Genomic DNA, 21,902 nt, shown 5'->3' on the forward strand with positions numbered 1-21,902 from the left:
CTCGAGCTGCTGCAACCACTTCTTGATGTCCGGGGCTGACTGAGAGATAAAAATAAGCCTGACCGTGGACTGTTTGTCCGTGGCCTTGGGGTCTATGTTAGTATAGGTACAAAATGCTTTACAAAGTCTTTTATAAAAGTCGGAGGGGTGTTCTTCTTTCCCTTGCACAGTATTATGGACTTTTGACCAATCTAGAGGTTTTTTTCCTGCTTGTTTTATACCTGTCAGAATATAGTCTAGGAATCTTTTTAGCTCTGCCTGGTGAGTCAAATCATTCGGGTTCCATTGGGCCGGGTTGGCTAGGGTTATAAAGCTGCGGCCATCGTTGGCGGCCTCTGCAGCCTCCCGGGCCCCCCTTAGGACCTGCTCTTTCTCTTCCGTGCACAATAGGCAATCTAGAAGTTGGCCCACGTCTTGCCAATCAGGATTATGAGACTGGAAAATGGCGCAGAATCGCCTATGAACGACGTCCGGGTTGTTCCTAAGGCGAGGCGTAGTGGCTTGCCAGTTCATAAGGTCTGCAGTGGAAAATGGGACATGAACATAACGGTCTATGACATTCCCATCCATTGTGGGAACTGGGATGGTCCGGAGGGGTGCCTGGATATTAACTACCTCTTCCCCATAGAGTGCCCCCTTTCTCGTATGGGACGGACTAGGGAAGGGAACAGACAGGGAAGTAGTGTACCCACTGCTGGTTGCTCCACTAGTTGATTCACTGACGTGAATTATGGCATCCTCAATTTTCGTCGGCGGGATCTGTCTTGTTACAACTGCCACTTCATCTGGATCCGCCGCAATTGGCAATGGAGCCGGCGGGGGTGGCCGCAGTCTAGGACAGTACATGGGGGGAATATCCTCCCAACAATCGGCTTCGTGAGGGGCAGAAGCTTTCGGGAATAGAGGAGCCTGAATCTGTACTTTCTTTAGGCGACGATGCACCTCATCGTCCCACAAATACCAATAGTCCATTTGCCCCGGCGCCTGGTTTTCCAATGTCAGGCGTAAGGGGGTTAAATAGGTTGGAATATCAAAAGAGCCGTATTTGGGCCATGCAGTTCCCAGGGCTGGCCAATCCTGGGTGCAAAGTTGTAAAAAGCGCTTCCTTGACATCCCTTTTTGAACACCGGGTAAGGGCCATTTACTTAACATATAATCTAAAGGGCTATCCTTAGAGGGTTTTCTCTGAGACCCACCCATCTGTCTTCTGACACTCAAATTGAGAATTAAACAGAGAGCAGAGGGAATTATGGTCTAATCCTGAATTTTATTACAGGATTTTCTACTTACGCTGACCGCTACAGGGGACAAGACAGAAGGATCCCAATTCGACCTCTGAGCTTCATCGCACGCTATGGCTTCCACCCTGAGGAATTACGAATGAGAGGCTCAGTTCTGCCCACACATCTAATGCCCAAATGTATAAAGCAGAAAAACATTAATCGGTTAACCAGAACAGAACAGAACCAGAACCAGAACCAGAACCAGAATAGTGTTTTCTTATCCTATTAGGACTCACCTTATTGGAACATGAACCCCAGGGGCCGTGGTGAAGCAGAGAAAGAGGGGCTAAACACCCCGTTGGCGCCGTTCCTAGTTTGCCGCAGCCATCCGGAGTCCAGTGTCCGAGCTAGGAGTGTCCCATCTGGGTCGCCAGAAACTGTTACCAAAATATTGGGTCCGTCTAGCTGAGAGCCAATAACAGCCTGACAGGGATAAGGAAAGGTTGCTTTATTTTGCAGAAGAAAGGAGAGCCTTGCACCTTGGTACAAAAGACTCTGTCTTGCACAAATTTCACAGATCCTTTATACACATTTAGACAAAGCCCCTTGCCATGTTAACACTTGATTGGTGGTTGCCAGACCCCGTACTTCTGCTATCTGGTCAGTGAAAACCGGTTTGGAGCCAGTTCCCTCTGCTTCAAGGCAGAGGAGAAAAGACAGTTCAAAAGTTCAGGTTACTGTGTACGTGAGGCTTCTGCTTCCCCCTAATGGCTGCCTGCTAGTAGAAAGGCGGGGGGGGGGTGGCGGGGGGTTCGCTAGTAACTTTCACAATCCCTTCTTTGTGAAGCAGTAACTCGCAGGAGCTCTATGTGCACCAGGAAGGGGCTGTAATTTGCCTTGAGGATTTGTTTAAGGTTATTTGCCCTGAAAAGGGAAACAAGAAATGACTGAATCCAGAAAACAAACAAGAGCAGGAAATTACCAGCCGCAAGCCAAGCCATGGGCACAGAATAGGGCAGAAGGCTTGATTGGCAGTTGTGTGATGCAGTTCAGAGCCGGGGGGATTTGCTCCTAGCTCCACAGCACTGGCATACTGCTCTCCCAGGCAATAGGCAGCCATTGTCTTTATGTAGCCCCCATTTGGAATCTACCAGCTCATGGAACTCTCACGCTGAGCCTCTAAGGGGCCCTGCCCAACAGACTACAATCAAGATGGCTGCCAGAGCCCTCTGAGCCCATTCCCAGCATGCTTGGAGTCAGCGGTGGTTAGGACAGAAGGAACTAGAAAACTCGGCTGGTACCAACAGGGAGGCTTTGCATGAGTGATCTGGACAAGCAGGCCACTGGCCCAATGACAAGGTTAGTTTGGGGTTTTGTTTGGAAGTTGGAAGAGACGCAGTTTGGCTCAGGCAGTCCTGCTAACTTCTCACTCCCCCTAAAGGGAGTTTTTGCAAGGCCATGAGACATTAGCTGCATAGGCCAGGAAGCTCCAGCACTTCAGTGATCAGCATCCAGCAGAGACAGAGAGATATGACCTGGCACTGGCTGCCCAGACCTCTTAAGGTTCCAGACTGGGGAACCAGAGAGCCCAGTTGGAGCCAGGAGAGGATCCTACCAAAGCCAGGAGTGAAGATAAAGTAAAGGGGCTTTCATTGATAGAGACCAATGCCACAGCACTGTGACATTCTGTCTCAGGACACTCAGCATCAGCTTATCATCTGCCTTGGGAAAGTGCCAGGGAGGAAGCTGGGTTGGAGGAATTTGGGAGCTGGGACATGAGTTATTTATCAAAGTCTATTATTTCTTAGCTAATGTTAATGCCTTGCTTCCCCAGATCCTGTTCTTCTTTCCCAGAAAAGCCCTTCTACCCCCTTCTGATGCCGTTATTGTGTTATGCTGTTATCATGCTATTCTGGGTGCAGCATTCCCTTGCTGGGGCTTCAGTTATGTAATTGTCTCCTTGAACTGGGCTTTACACTCCTTGGCAGCTAGTAGTAGCAGTGATTTTTCTGAAGGGCCTGCAAAGCTGTGCATGGCACAGTGAGGAGTCACCTTGGGTGATGGCATCAGGTGTCAGAGAGAATCCAGGACTGACCCACTCGAGGAGAGGGGAGAGGCTGCTCCTGACATTGGTGCTAGCAAGCACCAGGGAAAGAGAAGGGACAAGGCTTAAGTCACACCTTGGGGGAGAGGCTATGTTCCAAACTCAGGGTCTGTTAACTGGTGCCAGACTCAACACAGCTGTTCAGTTCTGATGGCTCTCATCCACAGAAACTGGGCTCTTCTCATTGGCACCCGCTGCCCTGTAAATGATTCGCTTTCTGGGCTAGGACTGCTTTGTCCATGCCTTGTTGAATGAGACTTCCAAGCAGGTTAGGCCCCAGTCACTGTTCCTTCATATCTTCTTTTGAGAGGTTGTTGTGTCTCTTTGGGATGGCCAGTGTGAAATTTACTAACAGCCGTCTAAGACTCCAGTGATTGCTCCTCAAGAAAAGTTGAGTTGGGCCAGCCCACCTGGATCAGCTGCAGCAAGGAAATAACAGTCTCACACTTCTAGAGAGTGCATTCTCCTCTGTTTCCCTTGATAGATCAGCCCCTGAGAAGCATAGGCCTGCACTGAGAAAGGGGCTTCACCCCTATGCCCCTCTGTGTGCTACTCAGACCTTGAGACTGGGTGCACAAGAGTCAGAGTAGCCTGCTGGGGCATGTGTGTTACAGCTCCCCCTCTGGGCAGGCACTGAGTCTGTTACAACCCTAGGTAGGTTTCAGAGTAGCAGCTGTGTTAGTCTGTATCCGCAAAAAGGACAGGAGTACTTGTGGCACCTTAGAGACTAACAAATTTATTTCAGCATGCTCTTTCGTGAGCTACAGCTCACTTCTTCGGATGCATCCGAAGAAGTGAGCTGTAGCTCACGAAAGCTCATGCTGAAATAAATTTGTTAGTCTCTAAGGTGCCACAAGTATTCCAACCGTAGGTAGGGAACTCTAGCTCAACTGCCACAGCTGGTGCTTTAGCTGTGGAGCTCCCTGGTTCAATCCCCAGTGTGTTGGCCAGGATAGCAGCTGTCACTCAGCAGCTGGTTTACTCCTCAGTGCAGGAAAGTGGAAATGGGGAAAGGATTGATTGGGAATAGGTGGGGAGGAGAATGGATGGAGCCTTGGCTACAGATGGGTGTCATAACCTGCTATTACAGGCAGCAGCAAATTACTGCCCCTTGTGGGGAATCAAAGAGGAGATTGTGACTCCCTGACAGCACACCCTGAGCTACTCCTGTGGCAGTGCAGCTTCCAGCCCCTCTTGTCTTGTGTCATTCTGTCCCTCCCACCCCTATTGTACGTGCCAGGTCTCTCTGACGTGCCTAGCTTGTTATCAGGACAGTCCCCCCTCACCCCAGGTGCTGTTGCCCAGCATCTCATGTGGTGTCCATAGATGGCAGCCCATAGCCAGTCAGGATTGAACAAATTGCTTTGGAGAAACAGTTCACTTCCTGCTTTCCTGTTCCAGTTTGCATTTCATTACTCCACATCCAAGTCCCTCACTCCAAGGATCTTCTACTCTTTTTAATCTTCTAACTAACAGGCACATTTTAATTGTCCTGTCTTGGAGGTGTCATTCTGAAGCTAGCTGAACCTGGTTTTAAAGATATCAAGCTTATATAATGCATCCTTTGCATTAATTGGAGTTGGCATTAAATATGACTCAAGTACAGATTAACAAATCTCTTACAGCCTCTTAGAAACAGCCTTTCTTTTGAGGTGATGCAGTTCTGCTTAAGCAGAATGTCTTGCATTTTTCAGGTAAAGAGGAGTTCAGCTGTGGCAAATTGAAAGCCCAGGTTGGGGTATTTTATACAGAGAACAAATAACTGAATTCTATGGCTGTAATTCCATTGATGAATTCTGGGGATGTTCTTAAATCAGAGAGAGTGAAGCTCAAGTCACCCTAACCATGAAATGGAATTACAGCCTTGGATTTCAATACATATGTGGACTTGAGTGAATATTAAATGAAAAAGCACCTTAATGCAACATACAGGTTATGAATTAAACAGAGAAAGGTCAGCATATGCAAAAGGGAAGTTTCTGGTAAGGACCTTCCTTTATTAAACAGATCCACACTGCTGTTTTGTCTCTAATTCAGAGTGCAGGTTTTGTGAACGCTATCCCAGGGCACAATCTGCCCAGAGTGCAGTCCTGCTGTCCTAGTGCATTCCCCACACTTTTTATCTCATGCAGTACTCTCAGGGTATGTCTACACTGCAATGTAAGCCCAGCATTCAAACTCAGGCTCAGGCCTACCCCCACTTCTGTTTCTGCTTCTGGTTTCTTGGCAGGCTTTTCCTCGGGGGTGGGGCAGCATAAAAAAGCTCCTGCAAGTATGGCCTCAGGATGTGCCGCAGCTGCTCCTGTGGCAAAGCCTCTTCTGGGACTGGTGTCGGCAGCAGAGTCCTTTTGCTGGCCATATTGAGCACCTGCTGCTGGTTCCCATCAGTTCCCATGCTGGCTTTTCGGGCCAGTTGGTCACCATCCCAGCTGACCAGATCATCATGTACCAAGGTTGGCTCCATGCTTGGCGCAGTCTCCAGCACCTGGTCAAACGCCTCATAAAATGGGCATGATGTTGATGAGTTGCCCAAGGTGCAGGTCTGATCCCTGGTTTTCTAGTACTCAGTCTTGAGCCATTTAATCCACTCCCTCCTCTGGTCATCAGTCTGGTAAATTTCCAGTGCTCTTTACTGGCATGCATGGTCATTCCTGGTACTCTTAATAAAATCCACTGTTTTGCTGGCCTTGCACCAGAGATCTACCAAAAACTGGCTGTGCTCCCGTGACCATGAAGCGGTGCATACTGCAAAGGACTGCTGCTGGTGGATCTCCACTGCAAATGCAGAAGGTTCTTTCAAGGTATGTTTGCTGCTCAGCAGTCAGAAAAATGGTTAAACATCAACTCATTGAGCTGCTGTATTAGAATAGGGATGGGGGCAGCTTCCATTTCTTTGGAGTTGATTGGTGATTCTTGAGAGAGAGAGAGAGAGAGAGAGAGGACAAAGAAAGTCAGCCCATGGGATTGTGGGATTCTGTTGGCAAACCCCCAGGACCCAGATCTACATTACAAAGCAATAGGGCTTGAACCCTGGTCCTGGCTTGGCTCCGGCTTGAACTCTCCACCCTTGTGGGCAGGGGCGGCTCCAGGCCCCAGCACGCCAAGCGTGTGCTTGGGGTGGCATGCCACGGGGGGCGCTCTGCCAGTCGGCGAGAGGGTGGCAGGCAGGCCGCCTTCGGCGGCATGCCTGCGGAGGGTCTGCTGGTCCCGCGGCTCTGGTGGACCTCCCGCAGGTGTGCCTGTGGAGGGTCCGCTTTGGTGGAGCCGCGGGAACAGCGGACCCTCTGCAGGCACGCCTGCAGGAGGTCCACCGGAGCCGCGGGACCAGAGACTGGCAGAGCGCCCCCCTCGGCATGCTGCCGTGCTTGGGGTGGCGAAATGTCTAGAGCCGCCCCTGCTTGTGGGGGTCTGAGAGATTTGTTTGTAGACAGAAGTAGGGGTTGAGTTCAAAACTGAGTCTGAACCTGGCCTTACATTGCAGAGGAGACATACTGTGATGAAGCAGAGAAACTGCCAACTGACACAGCAGGCGTTAAAGATAGCCTTTGGGCCCAGCTAGCCCTGCCCCACTATACCTGCAGCCAGTGCCAGGCCTGGAGGGAGGAGAAAAGGAGGAGCCTGGCCAGGGGCGGCTCTAGGTATTTTGCTGCCCCAAGCACGGCAGGCAGGCTGCCTTCGGCGGCTTGCCTGCAGGAGGTCCCCGGTCCCATGGATTCGGCAGCACTCCTGCAGGAGGTCTGCCGAAGCCGTGGGACCAGTGGACCCTCCGCAGGCATGCCACCAAAGGCAACCTGCCTACCGCCCTCGCGGTGACCGGCAGAGCACCCCCCTTGGCTTGCTGCCCCAGGCACGGGCTTGGCATGCTGGTGCCTGGAGCTGCCCCTGAGCCTGGCTCAGTTCAGGCCTGACTGGTGCAGAGGCAGGAGCCAGTTGTCTCCCTGCCTGAGGGGAAGGGCACTAGCCTGCCAGCGAAGGCAGCAAGCACTGGCTCCCCAACCAAGAGAGACTGAGAAGGGGACCAAGGAGTCTCCAGCACCCAGGTAACTGAGTGAGCGACCCCCAGAGACATTGTGGGGCTCACCCTCACCAAGGGGCTGTTCAGGGGTTGATGTTCACAGGGCCCTGGGCTGGGACCCAGTGGAGAGGGAGGACTCCAGTCCCCCTCCTCTCCCCAGCCTTAAAGACTGAGGCTCCTCAATCAAACAGGGGGCTGAGAGCCATGTGTTCTAACCACTAGGCCTCCTGGAGCTCCAAGGGCCTGATTATTATGTACTCTAAGGCCTCTCTGTACTGCTCTAGCCATATAAGAAGGACTTACAGTGAACATAAATATAATTTCGCACACACAAAACACCTGATGTTAAAAGCATATTATTAAGGTTGCAAATCAAGTACTGAAAAGCTAGGAAATGCCTGTGCCCCCTTGTGCGTATGCATTATGAAAGTCTTTAATCATGTGATCACATGCTGTTTTTTCACAGGACCCCTACCTCATTCAGTGCACAAGGTGGGCAGTGCTCACTGAATGAGCAGCTATTCAACATTTTTTTCATCTTTATCATTCAGTGTATATCCCCAGGCCTTATTTACTGCACACTATTCAAACCCTGCTCTGAAGACAGAACTATTCATTTCCTTGTGGGCTCATCTATGGCACTCATCACTACAGTATCCAAATGCTTCACAATTAATGAATTGATTTCACAACACCTGTGGGAGATGGGGGTGTATTACTGTTCCTATTTTAAACCTTGGAACTAAGAAACAGAGAGAATAAGGGCACAACCATTCACTAATTTTGGGTGCCCAGTTTGAAATGCCTAGGACCTGATTTTTCAGAGTCTTTAGCCTTATACAGCACTTTATATGTTCAGAGCACAGCTCCCACTGACCTCCATTACAGCTATGAGTGCTCAGCATTTCTGCAAATCAGACCCAGTGTCTCAAGTCAGGCACTCCAAAAATGAGCAACACACAGTTAGTGACTACATGGGAAGAGTTTGGTTTAAGTGACTTTCTCAGCAGCATCCCAACTCTGGGACAGAGGCAGGGATAGAATCCACTTCTCCAGGGCACCAGGCAACAGCTTTCCCCCTGAGACCATCCTTTCTCTTCCTGCAACCCCCCTGTCTTATTCACCACATACCTTCCAGCTCCTGCAACAAACGAAGCAAGGTTCCTACAGACTATTCCCTCCCTCACTGCACAACCCTGAATCATTCCCAGGTCAGGTCCATCTTTTGCCCAAAATGGGGCAGGGGATCCTGTGGACAAAATAGCCTGTGATTATGTAATTAAAGACTGTAATTAAAGAAGGGAGCCCATCTCCCCCCAGCTCACAGTCTCAATCCTTTTGCCCAGCCAGTCCCAATCTACTGCAGCTCCGAGTATTCCACTCCCTCTCTGCCAGCCACCAGTCCCAGTCTCTGCCCCCTAGGCTCCTTGTCCAATCTATTCCCCCCACCCATCCATAGCTGTGGCTTTTGACCTCCTTCCATTCAAATCAGGCAGCTTCCTCCTCTATACTGCCTTGGCCTGGCAAGGGGGGGGGGGCTGTCATTGAGAGCACCACAGAGATAGTGTCCCTGCTCGCTGTTCAGGTGCCCAGACCCCACACGATGGCAAAGTTATAAGCAACCAAAAACAGGGTCATATAATGGAAAGTGTCTGGCAATGTCAGTAATAAGATGTGCTGCCATAACCACCTGTAATATAGGCCCACTCTAAAGCCCCTTTACACTTCCTGAATGGTGCAATGGGGCATGAGTGTAAATGAGAATCACCACTAAGAGTTTCCTCTATAACTGGCATGACCTTCTCCCTTCTTGGCTGTGGTGTCTGTCACTGCTAATGCCTGCTAAAGGCCTAATAGATCTTGGAAATGAACCACCATGATTTCCAAGAAATGTTTGGCCTATCACGGTCTTTTGGCAGCTTCTTCTTGGACTCTGAGGGATGCATTCCTCCAGTTAAATGGATTTAGCATCTTTCTGTGGACTATGACCCCATTGTCGAAGCTGGCTGATATTCTTGGGGGGTAAAGTGAGGAATTAAAAGTGGATATAAACTGTTCAGGAAGGATAGGCAGGGCAGAAAAGGTGGGCGAGTTGCGTTGTATGTAAGAGAGCAGTATGACTGCTCAGAGCTCCAGTATGAAACTGCAGAAAAACCTGAGAGTCTCTGGATTAAGTTTAGAAGTATGAACAACAAGGGTAATGTCATGGTGGGAGTCTGCTACAGACCACCAGACCAGGGGGATGAGGTGGACAACGCTTTCTTCCAGCAACTAACAGAAGTTGCTAGATCACAGGCCCTGGTTCTCATGGGTGACTTTAATCACCCCGATATCTGCTGGGAGAGCAATACAGCAGTGCACAGACAATCCAGGAAGTTTCTGGAAAGTGTAGGGGACAATTTCCTGGTGCAAGTGCTGGAGGAACCAACTAGGGGAAAAGCTCTTCTTGACCTGCTGCTCACAAACAGGGAAGAAATAGTAGAAGAAGCAATAGTGGATGGGAACCTGGGAGGCAGTGACCATGAGATGGTCGAGTTCAGGATCCCGATACAAGGAAGAAAGGAGAGCAGTAGAACAGAGACCCTGGACTTCAGAAAAGCAGACTTCGACTCCCTCAGGGAACTGATGGGCAAGGTCCCCTCGGAGAATAACATGACGGGGAAAGGAGTCGAGGAAAGCTGGCTGTATTTTAAAGAATCCTTATTGAGGTTGCAGGAACAAACCATCCCGATGTGTAGGAAGAAAAGTAAATATGGCAGGCGACCAGCTTGGCTCAACAGTGAAATCCTTGCTCGTCTTAAACACAAAAAGAACAGCTTACAAGAAGTGGAAGATTGGACAAATAACCAGGGAGGAGTATAAAAGTATTGCTCAGGCATGCAGGAGTGAAATTAGGAAGGCCAAATCACACTTGGAGTTGCAGCTAGCCGGAGATGTTAGGAGTAACAAGAAGGGTTTCTTCAGGTATGTTAGCAACAAGAAGAAAGTCAAGGGAAGTGTGGGCCCCTTGCTGAATGAGGGAGGGAACCTAGTGACAGAGGATGTGGAGAAAGCTAATGTACTCAATGCTTTTTTTGCCTCTGTCTTCACAGACAAGGTCAGCTCCCAGACAGCTGCACTCTGCAGCACGGAATGGGGAGGAGGTGACCAGCTCTCTGTGGAGAAAGAAGTAGTTCGGGACTATTTAGAAAAGCTGGACAAGCACAAGTCCATGGGGCCGGATGCACTGCATCCGAGGGTGCTAAAGGAGTTGGCCGATGAGATTGCAGAGCCATTGGCCATTATCTTTGAAAAATCATGGCGATCGGGGGAGGTCCTGGATGACTGGAAAAAAGCTAATGTAGTGCCCATCTTTAAAAAAGGGAAGAAGGAAGATCCAGGGAACTACAGGCCAGTCAGTCTCACCTCAGTCCCTGGAAAAATCATGGAACAGGTCCTCAAGGAATCAATTCTGAACCACTTAAAGGAGGGGAAAGTGATCAGTAACAGTCAGCATGGATTCACCAAGGGCAAGTCATGCCTGACTAACCTAATTGCCTTCTATGATGAGATAACCGGCTCTGTGGATGAGGGGAAAGCAGTGGATGTGCTATTTCTGGACTTTAGCAAAGCTTTTGATACAGTCTCCCACAGTATTCTTGCCAGCAAGTTAAAGAAGTCTGGGCTGGATGAATGGATGGTAAGGTGGATAGAAAACTGGCTAGATGGTCGGTCTCAACGGGTAGTGATCAATGTTTCCATGTCTAGTTGGCAGCCGGTATCAAGTGGAGTGCCCCAAGGGTCAGTGCTGGGGCCGGTTTTATTCAATATCTTCATTAACGATCTGGAGGATGGTGTGGACTGCACCCTTAGCAAGTTTGCAGATGACACTAAACTGGGAGGAGTGGTTGATACGCTGGAGGGTAGGGATAGTATACAGAGGGACCTAGACAAATTAGAGGATTGGGCCAAAAGAAACCTGATGAGGTTCAACAAGGACAAGTGCAGAGTCCTGCATTTAGGATGGAAGAATCCCATGCACTGCTATAGACTAGGGACCGAATGGCTGGGCAGCAATTCTGCAGAAAGGGACCTAGGGATTATGATGGACGAAAAGCTGAATATGAGTCAACAGTGTGCCCTTGTTGCCAAGAAGGCTAATGGCATTTTGGGTTGTATAAGTAGGGGCATTTCCAGCAGATCGAGGGATGTGATCATTCCCCTCTATTCAGCACTGGTGAGGCCTCATTTGGAGTACTGTGTCCAGTTTTGGGCCCCACACTACAAGAAGGATGTGGATAAATTGGAGAGAGTCCAGCGGAGGGCAACAAAAATGATTAGGGGGCTGGAGCACATGACTTATGAGGAGAGGCTGAGGGAACTGAGATTGTTTAGTCTGCAGAAGAGAAGAATGAGGGGGTATTTGATAGCTGCTTTCAACTACCTGAAAGGGGGTTCCAAAGAGGATGGATCTAGACTGTTCTCAGTGGTAGAAGATGACTGAACAAGGAGTAATGGTCTCAAGTTGCAGAGGGGGAGGTTTAGATTGGACATTAGGAAAAACTTTTTCACTAGTAGGGTGGTAAAGCACTGGAATGGGTTACCTAGGGAGGTGGTGGAATCTCCTTCCTTAGAGGTTTTTAAGGTCAGGCTTGACAAAGCCCTGGCTGGGATGATTTAGTTGGGTTTGATCCTGCTTTGAGCAGGGGGTTGGACTAGATGACCTCCTGAGGTCCCTTCCAACCCTGAGATTCTATGAATTTACTCTGGGGGTTCTCGCATAGACACTCTGGCCCAGGAAATCTAGACACAGGCCCCTCATGCCCAACAATCCCATAAACCTAGGGGCTTTTGTGTACAGTATGAATAGTAGCGAACAAGTTTTGTTGTCTCTCTTCTGCAGTCACTGTTCTTTCCTGGCTGTGTACTAGAACTCCCACTAGGGCCAAACACTGTGCTGCATCAGATGGCTGCTCTCCACATGCAGTGAAACCATGCACATTAAGAATGTGCAGGCTGGCCCTAGTATCCTAAACAGCTCTCTCATTGGAGTGTGCTCCAGTTAGCAAATCATCAAGGAATGGGTGGACCTGCAGCCCCTTTAGCTGAAAAGCTGCATATGAAACACTTAGAATATCAGGGTGGGAAGGGACCTCAAGAGATCATCTAGTCCAACCTCCTACCTCAAAGCAGGACCAATCCCCAGACAGATTTTTATCCCAGAAGGCCCCCTTAAGGATTGAATTCACAACCCTGGGTTTAGCAGGCTAATACTCAAACCACAGAGCTATCCTTCCCTGCTAGCACTTTTGTGACTGCTCAGGGCAAGGCTGAAAATCCAAAGGGAAAGCAGTTTGTCTTGGAAAGTCTGCCTGTTGCATGAGGATTAGGGGGATTTTCTGTGCTGCTGCCAGATGGATTCATGACTTTAGCAAAGCTTTTGCTACGGTTTCCCACAGTATTCTTGCCAGCAAGTTAAAGAGGTATGGATTGGATGAACGGACTGTAAGGTAGACAGAAAACTGGCTAGATCATCGGGCTCAACGGGTAGCGATCAATGGCTCCATGTCTAATTGACAGCCAATATCAAGCGGAGTTCCCAGAGGGTCGGACCTGGGGCCAGTTTTGTTCAATATCTTCATTAATGATCTGGAGAATGGCGTGGACTGCACTCTCAACAAGTTTGCAGGTAACACTAAACTGGGAGGAGTGGTAGATATGCTGGAAGGTAGGGATAGGATACAGAGGGACCGAGACAAATTAGAGGATTGGGCCAAAAGAAACCTGATGAGGTTCAACAAGGACAAGTGCAGAGTCCTGCACTTAGGACAAAAGAATCCCATGCACTGCTACATGCTGGGGACTGACTGGCTAAGCAGCAGTTCTGCAGAAAAGGACCTGGGGATTATAGTGGATGAGAAGCTGAATATGAGTCAGCAGTGTGCCCTTGTTGCCAAGAAGGCTAACAGCAGATTGGGCTACATTAGTAGGAGCATTGCCAGCAGATCAAGGGAAGTGATTATTCCCCTCTATTTGTCACTGGTGAGGCCACTTCTGGAGTATTGTGTCCTATTTTGTGCCCCCCACTACAGAAGAGATGTGGACAAATTGGAGAGAGTCCAGCGGAGGGCAACAAAAATGATTAGGGGACTGGGGCACATGACTTATGAGGAGAGACTGAGGGAACTAGGCTTATTTAGTCTGCAGAAGAGAAGAGTGAGGCAGGATTTGATAGCAGCCTTGAACTACCTGAAAGGGGGTTCCAAAGAGGATGGAATTAGGCTGTTCTCAGTGGTGGGAGATAACAGAACAAGAAGCAATGGTCTCAAGGCCTAGGTTGGCTATTAGGAAAACCTATTTCACTAGGAAGGTGGTGAAGCACTGAAATGGGTTACCTCAGGAGGTGATGGAATCTCCATCCTTAGAGGTTTTTAAGACCTGGCTTGACAAAGCCCTGGCTGGGATGATTTAGTTGAGGTCGGTCCTACTTTGAGCAGGGGCTTGGACTAGATGACCTCCTGAGGTCTCTTCCAACCCCAATCTTCTATGATTCTATGGAGAGGAGCTCTTTGCAAGTACACTGGAGTCAGGAAAGCCCCTGGTGTAAGTAAATGCTGCTGCTATAGACTTCAGCACTTTATCCAGTTGTTTCTTTCTGGTGCCTTGGTTTCAGGATATAGGATAAAAAGATTCTTAAATATCTGAGTGGTTTAGGAGCCTCCTGAGGTCCAAAATTGCATGGATGCCCCCATATTGCAAGTGAACATCAAAAGAATTAAGAGTAGACTCTACACTCATTCTGTGGGTTGCAGCCCTTCCTCTCCAATGTGAAGAACGGGAGGCATTATTTCTTATATCATGGCCACCTTCAGCTGCTTCCTGGAAATCTGGGAAGCCATGAATTTGTCCTTCTGTATTTTCCTTAGCAATACAATCTATCCCTGTCCTAGGGTCTCACCGCCACTTTGAGCTTGTGAGTTCAAAGATGGGGACCCGCAGGTATTCTCCCCCACCCTAACCCTTAGGGTAGGTTTCCTTCTCGCTGCCACCACTCGATTAATTCGGTGAATCGAGACACCCCTCTGTTCCCCCCTCCTTCCTCCTTCCAGAGACTTTCCTGGGGAAGCACAGATCAAATCACAGAGGGAGAAATATTCCTTTCACTTCCCTCTCCCTTCCCTGCTTTCTCTGCTTGGAGACAACCCTTGTCTCCACAGAGTGGCGCCTAGCTTCCTTCCCCTGAATCCACAGGTAAGGAACTTAACCAAGTCCTGAACTTAAAAGAGTTTATTAAAAGAATAAAAAAAGAAAAAAATACACAATCTCTATGAATCCAAGATAGACATTCATAGGGTCTAATCTTATTAATCCCTGGAGAAATTTCTCCCTTTTCCTCAGTACAAACAATACAGGCAAAATTACAAATAATCAATACAAACACACAGAATTGCAGACACAGGATTCTTATATGAAATTACTCAGTACTTCTAATACTCACTAGCTTGAATAGAAGAAATTAGTTCAGAAAGATGAGCAGACTTGATTAAGCGTCTGGGCTGGTGTAGTTCCAGACGGCTAAGAACACAGAACAAAAACACAGAGACCCAAGTTCCCGCTCTCTGGGATTTTCAAATTCTCTTCCCTGATTGGTCCTTTGGTCAGGTGTTTCACCAGGTCTGTGTTAACCCTTTACAGGTAGAACTTAACCCTTAACTAACTACTTATGACAATCCCCATCAAGTTATTTGCAGAAGACATGTATCTGAACTGGGGGGGAGGTTAGTTGCCCCATCTGAAGTGGGTTAGTTAGAAGTGTTGCCCCCCCCCCAAACTGTTTCTTAGCACAGTGGCTGGATCCAGTCGTATTGAGGGTTAATTGACAAGGAAGACTTACACTGATGATGTGCTGTGTTTTGTTTCCAGGAGACATGGTCTTGTTCTCACTCAAAAGGGAACAAAATAAATGAATAGATTGCACTTTGCTGGCCTGGCCTCTGAAGGTGGAAAGCTATAGGGTGCTTTCAGGTGTGTATTAACTCCTGTGTGTCTTAAATGTGAAGGCTGGATGCTGGGAGAAAAAATACAATGGGGCAAGGGAGTGTGCCAGTATTGACCATGAGATCATGATCATGGGCCCAGGTATCCAAACACCTTGGTTTTGTTGCATACATCAGATGCAAGCACTGGGCCAGGCTAACACTGCTCATGAACCAAACCTGGTTCTCCACTGTCTATGAATATAACTCCACTGGAAATACATGGATTACACAGGAGCTTTCAGTGGATGATATCTGGCCACTTGGGAGCAGCCACCCCAGAGTAAAAGTTGAGTATGTCAGGCTGATATTACTCATTTTGTGTGCACACCTTTATGTTTTTCACTCCTAAGTCAGGTGCATCCTTTATCACTAGAGCAGGGGAGTCTTATCACTAGAGCAGGCTGGGGAAATGATTTTTTCCCTATGAAAATTTTTGATAATGGTGATAAATTCTTTATTTTGTTTTTGTCAAAAGTATTCTGCTTTTGAAATTATCATTGAAAAACCAAAAATTTTCTGATGAAATGGCTTGGTTTTCACCAAAATTGACATTTAGTCAGAAAGACATTTTCTGTTGGGAAAGAACATTTGGACCAATAAATTAGGCCCAGCTCTATTTGTAGCCTTTCATGTCTCCTTTTACACACTTGGAATAAGAAGGCAGAGGAAGGAGGAGGAGCTGGCCTGGAGTTCTGTGCCTGCCTGTCCCTGAATTTGCAGAAAACAGAGTCTCTTAAAACCAGGAGGAGATGAGGAGAGCTCCAAACAATCCCCATTTAGGATCCCCAACTCTCACCCTTTCTGCTAGTGCCCTTTCATTGCATAAGTCTCATGCATGTGGCATGTCTCTCATTGGGATGGACAAAATTAGCTTCAATGTGAAACCAAAGATCAAACGCCATTCTCCAGTGAGATAGAGCATAGCAGGTGAGGGACTTGTAGAGGAAAGGAGCCCCTCATTGCCCGTGAGTGCTCTGGTGCTTTCGGAAGCATCTCCATGTTAATGAATGATTCTATGTCATCTCTCGTTGATATTATCAGACTAATAGAGTATAATTGCATCCTGGGCTTTTACTGGTCTGAGAGCTGCTGGTGGTTGCCATGGGAACCAAACAGCTCAGATCTGCTTTATGTATGTCAGTATAAAGGAAGAGAAGAGGTGCGAATACTCTAAGATTTCGTAGGCCTGCTAATTTGTAACTCTGTCTTCTCAGAACCTCTCTCTGCTCAAGTCATTTGTCCTCCCATGGCTGACAATTACGGGCCATTATGTAGCCATCCTCAGGCTACTCTATATCCTGCTTCTTGCACTTCTATCCCTGCACCCTGGCAGGCAGTATCCATCCTGCTCTCATGACTGTCCTAGTTCTCTCTGTGGAGCCATCAATGAGCATCGCTTGCTTCTTTTTCCTTTGCCACAGCTCCTGTTCATTGCTTGCTCTCTGGCACATGTTAGACTACTGCCCTTTACTGTCTGATTCTTCCTCTGCTCCTCCCCACACAGAGCAGAATGCTAGCTACGGGTGAGCAGTCTATCATCAGAGGTAATACCCTCCATACCTTGAATTCATTTAGTTGCTCTTCTTTGGGCCCTCCCTGGAGCTTGTACAACCCAACAGATGTAAGAGGCTTGACTTGACGGAGATGGAACCTTGCCATGGACTTGCATGATGACACAGTCATTTCCTTTGCCTTGTTTCTAATGCTTCCTTTAATGCAGTCAATACTTCTGTTAGCCTTCTTTCCTACCATTGACCAACACATTCCCATCTTCATACTGATGCTAACGTTAATCTCCAGGGCCGCCTTCATTGGCAGGGCATTCCAATTCTTCACCAGCAACATACAGAGTAGTTTATGCTTTGTAGCTCCAGAAGGCACTACTTTAGTCTATTTGTAATGACTTCTATATGCTGTTTCTTTGCCCACTCCTCTGTTATTTGGCTGTAAAGATAACATTTACAGCTGAACTAAGGCAAGACCTGGGGGGCAGGGTAATGGGACAGCAGAGTGAAATCAGAGAGGGACTTTTCTCCTGCACATTTCCCTTTAGTTTATTCTTGCCAGCTTCAGCTTATGGATCTAGAGAGACTGTTTTCACACCAGGAATTGTACAGTACAGTCTTCCTGCTGAGGGCCTTTCTGGGCTTAGGAAAAGACACCTGTTCCTAGAGCTAGTGCCTCTTCTGAAAGCTGAGCTTCTTGCTACACTGCATCCCAGGCACCACAACACTAATATTTCTAGAGTACGCCTCCATAAAATACAAAAGAGAGGTTTCCTGAAAGTTGGCTAAGGAAACGAGGGCAGAAGTAGCATAGAAGAGAACCCATCTTCCCCACCACTCATCCCCAATGGACTTTTCTCACATGTATTTATGGGGAACAAGGTGACAGACAAGAGAAGGATTGTTAAAAAGATCTGAATTATAGATTCCAGAGCAACCACGCTTAAGCATGCTCTATGTTCCTCCACACGACACTCAGAATAAAAGTCTAGCTGAATGCACTGACAAAGACGAGTGAGAGGAATGGAAGAAGGGACCAAGAGAGAGAAGAAAGGTGGAGGAGGGAGGACTAGAGACAGGCTTACTTGGATGGTCCACACATTCCACATGAATAGTATATTTTAAGATGGGTGTAGTGGTTTTCAAGCAGTCAAGAAAAGGTCTCTGAGTGCTCTATTGGTCTATGGTTCTCTTTAACCTGACTAGTAACTTGTCATATAGTCCAGATCTGGACTATCACCAGACTATCACCTGGACTATCACCTCCTGCCACTGATCCCATTCCAACATGGAGAGATCACAGGGCTTCTACAAGCTGTACTGCAGGATCATGGCTTTCCTAGATTTAAAGGCCAGAGGACACCACTGTGGTTGTACTGTCTGACCTCCTGCATAACACAAGCCAAGGAACATTGCCCAGTGATTCCAGCGTGAAGCCCAGAACTTCAGGTTGAGCTAGAGCGTACTTTTCAGAAAGGTGTCCAGCTTCAGCTTCCTGCCATTGGATCTTGTTCTGGTTTTGTCTACTAGACTGAAGAGCCCTCTATGTTCAGAAGTCTTGTCACAACGTAGGTACTTTCAGACTGTGATCAAATTCTCTCTTACCCTTCTCTGTGATTTAAGATTAAGAGAGGATTTGATCACAAATAGATTAAATAGACTGAGTTTCATTAATCTCAACATAAGGCAGGTGGGAAGGGGTGGCCCTTTGTGGCTCCCTGCTGGAGGCCTACGATCCTACCACACCCTGCCCCAGGAAGGAGCAGCAAAAGTGAGTCCTCCAGGCCTGCCTAGAGAGCAGGGGCGGCTCTAGGTATTTTGCCGCCCCAAGCACGGCAGGCAGGCTGACCTCGGCGGCTTGCCTGCAGGAGGTCCCTGGTCCCGCAGATTCGGTGTCACGCCTGCAGGAGGACCAGCAGAGCGCCCCCCGCGGCTTGCCGCCCCAAGCACACACTTGGCGTGCTGGTGCCTGGATCCGCCCTTGCTAGAGAGGCCTCATAGAAGCAGCCAATCAGAGCCCAGCAAGTTCAGATAAAAAGAGCCGTGATGGGGCTGAGCACGTTTGTCCCTGGTTGGGATCAGAATAGCAGAGCAGAGCAGGGCAGGGCAGAGGGGGAGGGGAGGGAGCTTCTTGCTGTTCATAGGAGCTCCAGAGACACCCAGAAGACTGGGTGGCACTGGCATGCAGCGAGGAGAAAGAGGATCTGAGAATGTCAGCCCTGAGGGTGGGGTGAAGAGAGAGGGACTAGGTGGGGAAAGGCTCAGGGAATAGCAGCCGTGAATTGGAGGCAGCGGGATATGGCTGCTGTGTAGCTGACCAGGTAGCAAGTGTGAAAAATTGAGACGGGGCGGGGATGTAATAGGTGCCTATATAAGACAAAGCCCCAAATATTGGGACTGTCTCTATAAAATTGGGACATCTGGTTACCCTATGTGTAGGGTCCCTGGGTTGGGACCCAGAGTAGTGGAAAGGCCTGGGTTCCCCCACTGGCCGCTGGTAAAGTGGCCTAAGCTCCGAGAAGGGGACAAGGCTCCTTTAGAATCAGAATCACATGGAACACAATCAGCATACATTAGAGGATGGCAGCATAATTAATGCCACTCAGCATTAAGTCTTGTCAAACCAACATACTATTTTGTTTTGATGAGATTATGAGTTGGTTAATGTCTCGGTCAAAAGTTTTCATTTTAATTTTTGCTCATAAAACAGGATGGGATTTTCAAAAAACAACTCAGGGCTGCACTGACTATGGTATCTAGATGCCTGAAGTTGTAGCTAGCACCCAGTAGGGTTTTCAAAGCCCCTAACTAGCTTAAGTGCCTAACTGATATTGAGAGTCACGTAAGCACCTTTGAAAATCTCACTAGGCACCAATGTGCACACTCTGGCATCTAAATGCCTTAGTCAGTCTGATCCCCAGTCACCTTCTGTGGGACTTGTGCTCCTAAATCATGTAGACACTTTTGGAAATCGTATCCGCAGTGTCTCCTATGACCTTTACTCAGTCAGGGCTTCCACTGAAATCAATGGGAGATTTACTTGAACAAGGACTGCTGGACAGGGTCCTCTTCACTTAGGAGTAAGAATCATGTACAGATATGCATGACAATGGCCTAATCTGACTCCCATTGAAATCAATGGAAAGGGGCTGTGAGCTTCTGGGGGTGTTGGCTCAAGCCCCTAATGCAAACCAGAACTGGAGGGTATTCACTTTCCTTTGAAACTCCAGTGTCTCAGCAGGCTTCATGACTGTCGCTAGCAAGTCAGCACTTACCACACAGTGGTACCTGGGTTTGGATGCTCCCTGTCCTTAGACAAGACCCATTGTACCTGTTCACTGGCAGTTGGCCAATATTAACTTTTGACTGGATTCTATTATTCATTATCTGTACAGCATGAAATGTGTGCTAGGCTCTTTACAGAAAAAACAAGAGACATGGGGTGACCATCTCACCCCCTCTAGCCATTCTATGCAGAGTAAAAAGGGCCCTTAAAAGCCCCAGTTGTACCAGCATAGGCACTGTGGAAGACAGCCACAAAGTTATCTTCTGCGCACCTCATCAGCAGCCTGGGCACAGTAGGCATGCTGGGGCAAAGCTGAATTCTCAGTATCTCCCGCAGGACCCCTGATCCAGAGAGGTTACCAGTGAACGACTAAATACAGTTTCAGTTGCAACTGGGCTGAGATTGCCAACCTGCTGAGGGCTTGGTCTGTCCTGTTATGTTAATGAAAACCCACAGGCAGATTTGAAAAGTCTTAGCTTCTAAGACAGAAATCCTGGCCCCACTGGGATGAGTGGGAGCTTTGCCATTGATTCCAGTGAGGCTAGGATATCAACTTACCTGTTTAACAGGAGAAATAAGCAACAACATTTGTTGTTTAGAGCATGGAGGAGTCTACTCACTCCCCCTCAGGGCTGGGTGCGGTTTAGCAACTATCCTCTCCCTTTGAAACCCCCTGCTGACAGCCACACCAGCTCTGCGGTCATCTACCTCTTCCTGTGGCTTGGCCTTCCAGTCAGGTCATTTTGAGTTCTGCCCCTTCTAGGAAAACCCAGTCCAGCACACACGGGTGTGGCAGCATCACGCCAGAGGGACCTGCCAGCCCTTGGCTTCAGGGTCTGCATGCACACCAGGTGGGCCACTAGGGGATCCCAGGCCCACCCTCTACTCTGAGTTCCAGCCTAGGAACCCAGTATGAAGCAGAGGAGATCTGTTTGTTCAGACCCTCGGCTGTATCCCTGGGCTGCATGCACTCTTCCCCAGCTGATTCTTCTGCAGGTTCCAAAACAAAGGGGAGTCAAACTAGCTGAGGAACAAAAGAAACAAAAAAGTCCTGCACCAGGCCTACCTGCCTCCAGGCAGCTCTGACGGAAGTGTCTAGTGAAGCTCTAGCCCCTGCTGGTTTGTTCCTCCTGCCAGGCAGCTACTAGAGGTCTACACCCTCCCCCAGTCAGCCCCCACTGAGCTGGGCTTTTCCTCTTCTATCTCCTTCCTCCAGCCATGACACCTTGCAGAGGTCTAACATGGTGGGGCAAATTGGGCCCACAGACTCTCATGAAGGTTCTTGGTTGGTTCTGGGTTCCCCATAACAGGAGGAACTATTTACCCCCTTTTTCAGCTTCTTGGCTGAAAATGTGCCCGTCTACTTCTCAGACCCTTTACCTTACTTTCTTTGAAATCGATGATGCTTTTCTAATGGGAAGGACTGGAAACACTTCTAAACGGTCTGGGATATTGACTTCAAAATCAGAAGAAAAACTTGGGCAAAGAACTTTTTTATGCTTTGATAATTAAAACAAATAAATTAAAATAAATAAATTAAACCATAATTAAAACAAACAGGAAAGTGGCTATGTAGCGAGGCGGTGTGGTTCCCTGCCGCCCCGGAGAGGGATGAACCTCCCCAGACACCAAAGTGGGCAGAGCCAGTGAACCCTGCGCCCACCCTCCAGAGGTCAAGGCGCAGGACAGGAAATGTAAAAGCCCAACCCTAGAGCTCACTAGAGACACAGCCGCCGGAGAGGCCAGATGCC

General features: G+C 48.4%; 1 long non-coding RNA gene across 4 annotated transcripts in view; it reads left to right on the forward strand.

The window, feature by feature from the left end:
* Window positions 1-2,420: 2,420 nt before the first annotated feature.
* LOC120370912 overlaps window positions 2,421-21,902 on the forward strand; it is a 48,322-nt gene continuing 28,840 nt past the window's right edge. For all 4 annotated transcript variants that reach the window (XR_005584058.1, XR_005584057.1, XR_005584056.1 and 1 more), the window contains exon 1: window positions 2,421-2,582. This is a non-coding gene — a long non-coding RNA (uncharacterized LOC120370912). The remainder of the gene's footprint in view (window positions 2,583-21,902) is intronic.

The sequence above is a fragment of the Mauremys reevesii genome, linkage group 8 (genome assembly GCF_016161935.1).
Source record: "Mauremys reevesii isolate NIE-2019 linkage group 8, ASM1616193v1, whole genome shotgun sequence".
Classification (NCBI taxonomy): domain Eukaryota; kingdom Metazoa; phylum Chordata; order Testudines; family Geoemydidae; genus Mauremys; species Mauremys reevesii.